We start from the raw sequence: 6,755 nt of genomic DNA on the forward strand, positions 1-6,755 counted from the left end.
GAAATATAATTTTTTAATTGAAGAAAGTACATCCTACTTCATAAAGAGACACTCACAACCAAGATGTTTATAAGACTGAGCTTTTAGTTCATGACTTAGCTGTGCCTCTCTTAACATACATCACAATGAATAAGGCTTTTGTGTTGGTAAGGCGCTAAGGGGCAGACGAAATATGGCCAGTTTGCGACCGCAAAGTTGGTCAGCCCCATGTACAAACCATATTTTCAAAATATGGTTTACGACTCACTATTAGGAAGGGGTGTGCCTAATAGCGAGTCTGACTGCAATGTATAATTATTTTGCAACCCCATTTGCGGCCGCAAAAAAAATGCAGTTTACCACCCTTTTCAAAAGGATGGTAAGCCACTTGCAAACAGGAAGGGGTCCCCAGGGGACCCCTTCCCCTTTGTGAATGGGTGCAAAAATATTTTTTAAGATCAGGGACCACTGCCTGCCCTTAAAAAATGAAACTGAAAAGTTTATTTTTCTGTTTTTAAATGCATACCATTTCCCTTTAAGGAAATCAGGCTGCATTTTCTTTTTTAAACTGCTTTATTAAAAAAGCAGTAACAGACATGGTGGTCTGCTGCACCCCACCAGCAGGCCACCATCCCTGTGAGTGCTAGCCATACCCAATGGGGTCTCAAATTGCGACTGCCTCATGAATATTAATGAGGCATGCAATTTGCGACCCCATTGGGAATCACAAACAGTGTTTGAGACACTGTTGTACATTCACTTTTACGAGTCGCAAATTCTAAGTTGCAATTTGACGCAATTTTCGACTCGCAAAGGTGAATGTTCATACATCTGGCCCTAAGTTTCTAATAAAGCAGCATGTGGTTGAGCTTGTGTCTTCATTTGAATTCCCCAGTTCTACAAGCGGACCACTCAGCGTTTTGAAATTAAGTCAATGTTGAATAGAGTGAGTTTGTGGAAAAAAGCATAACTGCATATTGAATTTTAGATTTAACAAGTAGTACCATCCTCTTTTTTTTTTAAACTGAAAAAGTCAAACTTACAGCAAATGATGTAACATTGAGAGCCAGCCTAGCTTATCATTTTAATTACTTGCTCTCCTACGTATAACTAAGGCTGAATAGGTTAAGCATACTATTATGTTCACCTCATTCTGAAAGCTTACTACTTGCTGATGGTCAAACTAATGTATACACCTTTACATTAGGTGGAAGGGGCTGGAGGTTACAATCAGTAAGCGCTTGAGCAGAATGTGGATAATGATGGTGCTTTGAAGAGGGCTATTCCTAAAAACACATTCATCGTTGCTGAACACATCAGCATTCTTGCACCGCTGATGCCCCACTTAAAGACTTGGATAACAGCGTGTTGAAGTTCAGGCCCTGTGGAATAATTTGACAGTAACCGGAAGCACTGTGTAGAGGTCGACTAGTCACTCACATAGGAGGAGTGTGCAGGTAAGAGGAGCTGTTAGGCTCATGATGAATCAGCAATAGTCAACTGAAGTGTATGTGCTGCTTTGACCTTGATGAGATTTAAAGAAATAAGTTCATATATGGCAAACAATTAGGTTTCTGTTTACAAAATAGAGATTGTTCACTTTGACTATGATTTTTGATTAAAAAATGGCTAAACTTTATTGACAAAACTGGCAGACATTTTGACATAAGTTTAGCTACCTATTTAGGCAGTCTTCACACATTCGTTAAGTAATTATCCTACGCGTACACTGATAGTGCGGTGTACAAACCCACAGGATTGATAACTATGTACAAAAAGGAAGCTTTTCATGGTTTGCTCCTTCCCCTAACAGCAGTGTTTAAAGTACTAATGTGTTGATATAAAAACGAGAGGAGTGGTCACCCTGTGAACCCAGTGTGGAGCAGCACTCCCAGGGCCATTTCTGTTCGGCAGGAAATGGTGGTGGTCCCTACTGAACAAGGCCAGATTGGTCCACTGCATTTCCATGCACTTAAGTCACTCCCACATCCAGTGGGAGGTTGCCTGTTCAGCAAGTTCATGCCCCTCCCACTGAAGGCTACTTAAATCGTATTGAACATATCGGGAATCAGATCAAGAACAACCAGTCTCGAGCCAGAAAAGTAAGGGGAATAAAAGAATACAACTAGAGTACATAAGGGGGCGGGAAGGCTCCAGCTTCCGATATCATGCAGGCACTAGGGCACACAAGACGGTGGCCAATAAATGCCAAGCCTACAAGATCAGTTATAGCGTTTCAACCTACCCCACCAATAATGCAGTTACTTTGTTACGAACGCAATTGGTGGGGAAGGGGTGGAGGGGCAGCGTCCCAATTTTATTACCCAATATTTCCCTCCATTATATTTTTTGTATTAAAAAGTGGAACACGATTTATTTGCCAATCTGCTTTTTGACTGCCAATCAGCTAAGATTTATTTAAACAATTTACGCATTGCTTTTAATGCCGAACGGAAAACTAAAAAGGAAAAATATTTTTAAATGTAACCTGTGTTTGGGGTTCTGTAGCTACAACTTTTAAGATTTGTAACAAAAGTAAAAAAATAAATACTTTGGTTTCTTGAACCAACTGACTTCACAACCAAGCCATAATTAGTTTGAAATGAACTTTTGAAAAGAACTGCAGAACACCGTTTAGAAAGAACGTCTCGGCTACACTACACATAAAATTAGATGTTTGTAAAACTATTTTAACGCCATTAAAATACTCCTTGGTACAGAAGCTGGTATGAAGGAGAGCACGAAAGAATAGTTAGACAATTACTTGTCTGCCTGAAAAGCAACAGGATGAGTCTGGAAACCAGTATCTGGGAACGTGCACAATGTCGTCGTAATAACTGTTTAATAGCATCCGTAGGGGTGATCCCTGTATGAGCCTTTCACAGGCCGGGATGAGGTGCCTTCAATGCACGCGAGCTGTTCCAGTCATCTTGCCCTTCTGGCCTACCGTAGCTGTCATAGGATTCTGGGGTCTCACCGTGAGCGTAGTCATAGTATTCTGCTGTATCTCCTTGACCCTGGCTGTAGTAGCCTTCGTACCCCTCGTAACTCTGCTCAGCATAGGTATCCTCATAGCCATAATCGTTGTAGTGTTCTGCGGCTGGCGGTGGCGGGAGCGGTATCCTCTGGATTCCTGGTGGTCTGGAATGGGTTGAAGGCATGCCTCTGCCAGAAGGTGAAGGGGTAACACCCCGACCAGCGATACCACCTCTTGGGAGTGGACCTCCTCTATCTGGTGGCGCCCCGTGGGGTCCCATAGCACCACGCGGTGGTGGAACACCACGCCCCCTCGCAACGGGTGCAGGCGGTGGGGGAGGGAGGGCTCCTCTTCCACGGGTAGGTGGACCACCACGACCACGCGAAGCCTCTGGTGGGGCTCCATTCAGGTAAGACAGCTCCAAAAACTGGTCCTGGCAGATTTCATCCATCATATCCGGCACTAGGAACTTCTTAACCTCTTCCATTGCGTGCGACATGCGCGTGTACGCCTCACACGGGGGTCCGAAGACCTCGATGAACACGTGCAGATCCATGTTCAGATGGGCATATTTTGGATCGCCGCCTTTCGCAAATCCTCCTCCTTTCCTTTGTCCCTCATAGAACCCTTCCCCAGTACGGCAATGTTGGCTCCCGTCTCTTCTTGTAGTCTCTTAATAGTATTGCCCTGCGGCCCCAGGATTTTCCCAAGAAAATTAAACTTTGGGTACTGTTTAACTGGAATAAGAATGTGCTCCTTCAGCTTCATATTCTTGTGGGAAAACAAATCAAGGTATGTGTCTGCCTCATCGTCGTCCTTTTTATCTCCCTTTTGGACCTTTTCAATTTCAGTGCTCAGGAGTTTCATAGCGTGTGTAAAGCTCGGATCCAGACTGTCCTTTTCGGCCAGCAGCTGAGGCAGGTACTTGCTTTAGGGCTCTTGGGTTGGAGTGGCGGAAGGCGGCTCAGAACGACCTCCGCTGGAGCCTTTGAAACCACCGCGGCGAGAACCTCGACCGAGCATGCTCCTCGGGGCCTGCATAGTTGCAGTGTGTGAAGAGAAAAGGCAGACGAAAACTGGCCAGCAGGGATTACACAGTCTCGAAAGGCGCACTGTTGGTGGAAGACCGAGAAAGAACCGCAAAGCTGCTGCGCCGCTCCTAATACACAGGGGTGAGAACAGGAAGTGACGTTACGGCCAACGGTTGGCATAACGCCCCCTTGCCCCGCCCTACCGTCTTGACTATGAGGCTTCTCCGTAAAATATCCATACTACTATTATAAAGAGAGAGCTGAAACCTTTGAGGCAGGTAAGCTCTAGAAGTACAACACCAATCACAACACCCAATACAGCATTATATAGGGGAGTTGCAGCAGATGGACATAGGCTATACAGCAGCCCAACATATACTTTGTAAGGGGAAAAAACATTGTGGGGCAAAGTAGTCCGCAGGAGTGGCACCAGCTCAGAGGTTGGCGTGTGAAAAGCCATTATACAGCATGCAAATAGCGTTTGGGGCGTGTCATTTAGCGTTGTGGGCATGTGCGGTCTGATACTCACGCCTATAGCATCGGCATCAGGATAGCGTTCTCTCATGTCGTGAATACCGTTTTAGGCATGTCGTTTAGCGGCGTGTGCGGTCTGATACTCACGCCTGCAGCATTGGCGTCAGGATAGCGTTCTATCACGTCAGGGCGTCGGTGGGAGCGGACACTGACATGGTGTGTGGCGTGTAAGTGCCCCGCGTGTTTGTGTGCATCTAGCGTCGGCGGGAGCGGACACTGACGCGGTGTGTGATGTCTAAGTGCCCGGACAACGTCGGGATGGGCGGGAGCGGAGACTGACGTGGTGTGTGGCGTGTAAGTGCCCGGACAACGTCGGGACGGGCGGGTGCGGACACTGACGGGGTGTGTGGCATGTAAGTGCCCGGACAACGTCGGTAAGGGCTGCTAGTAATTCATAAAGGGAGCAGTTGTATGACATAAAAGCTGGAATACCTCTATTGTTCCAATCACACATTTACACTTTCCAAAGCACTTTAGCAGATTTTCGTGATTAATGTATAAGTATATAGGTTGAATATATACGAGGGGTTTGCATTTCCTTAAACTTTGTTATATTTGCAAATTTGGAAACTTCTTGGAATATTCGGCCCTTTGTTTGAGTTGACATTCGATGTAGCAATACCCTTTGATTGAGCTGGTATTTTCGTTTATTCATGTGGAGCCTTGATGGATTTTGCAACCCTGCTTTACATTGCTCTGTACATCTTGATATGAATATTTGACCAATTCAAAGATTTGCTGAAGGTAGACTTTTTGTTAGCTTGACTTTAGATCCATATTGTCTTGTGACTGCTAATGCGCAAATTCGCGGTATGTGACTTAGTGCCAAAGTGAATTCGCGATCCGCAAAATCTGTGAATTCGTGCGAATTTGCTGATTTTTTTTGCGTGTTCGCGTTGCTTTTTGCTTGTTCGCGGGCCGCTAGCAGCGCACCGACTGCAAAGTTACCCATGTAGTCGTACATGGGTGTGGCCCTCTTGTGCGTGTTGCGTATTTCCGTTTCGGGTCTCTTGTGGCAAGCTCGCGTTGTGTGCGGCGCGCTATTACGAGTTCGCGTGTGTTTTTTCGTGCTCGCGGGGGCTGGCAGTCGTAATAGAGCCTTTTTGTTGTTGGTTTAGTTAGTGATTTACATAACTTTCCAAGTAGACGGTCTGCGAATTCAGCAATACTGTACTATCTATCCTAGTTGACCAGATCAGATAGGTCAATCAATGCATGTAGTGCAATTGTTGGTAATTTGTTTCCCCAAGATAATTTTAGATTGTGGTCAAAGAAATCAAATATTTAAAAAAAAAAACAATCATCCATGTTTGTGTTTATTTCATGATCATCAGCACCTTCCAGGGGCAAGAAGATTGAAACTCCGGCGGAACAGGGTGGGCAGGAACAGTCCTCTGCAGGCTCTTCTGCTGGCCCCAGTAAGTTGTTCTGCTGTTAATATTAATAATTATACTTCCCTAACTTTTACAGGTCCTATTCATTCAAAATTGTTTCCTAACGCTATTTTTTTACAAAATAGTCTTTGATCTTCTTGTAGACTGTTTCTACATTCTTATCCTGCCTCTACCATCACTCTCTGTGCTACTACTATTATATACTATTATTATGACTCGGTCTGTGTAGGTAGCTAAGCTTGCCCAGTCGGCAAACGGTGTTAAACAAAACTCTGATCCAGGCACTGAGTGCAGTCCTCTGGGTTGCCCTTGCTGTCTATTCCAGTCTTATTAATGTAAGTGCTTTGACAATCTCCTACAACAAAATGTCAATGTGTCCAACAAGAATAAGCTAGTAGTTGGCTTTTTTGATTTGATAGGAGCACATACCATACCGCTAGTGTTTCAGGGACTATTCTGCACATACAGAAGTATGGACAAGAGAAATGGGACATTGTTGATGATAAGTGCAGTTCGACTTTCCACATACCTCAGTCCGAACAGAAGTTGAACCCCCAATCCCCTGACCGACTATCTAGTGTGTCTGACCAATGATTACGTTACGACCCAGAAGAACAGAAGAAGACTACCGCCGAGTCCCGACCTATCAGAGTCACGGAAACATGCCTGCACAGTGTAGTAGTTCAAAGTTCAAACCCTTCCGCTCACTCACTCGTGAACAAAAACCACACAGTGTTTGTTAGTTTTAAAGTTTTATTTTCAAATAAGAAATAAAAAAACTATTTCTTCATTTTTAATAGCGCAGTATTGCGAGCGAGCACTGGTGATGAGATAGATGAC

At 44.7% G+C, this 6,755-nt stretch overlaps 1 pseudogene; it reads right to left on the reverse strand.

The window, feature by feature from the left end:
- Positions 1 to 2,176: 2,176 nt before the first annotated feature.
- LOC144761396 (KH domain-containing, RNA-binding, signal transduction-associated protein 1 pseudogene) lies at positions 2,177 to 4,015 on the reverse strand (annotated as a pseudogene).
- Positions 4,016 to 6,755: the final 2,740 nt, after the last annotated feature.

Source organism: Lissotriton helveticus, chromosome 6 (genome assembly GCF_964261635.1).
Source record: "Lissotriton helveticus chromosome 6, aLisHel1.1, whole genome shotgun sequence".
NCBI classification, from domain to species: domain Eukaryota; kingdom Metazoa; phylum Chordata; class Amphibia; order Caudata; family Salamandridae; genus Lissotriton; species Lissotriton helveticus.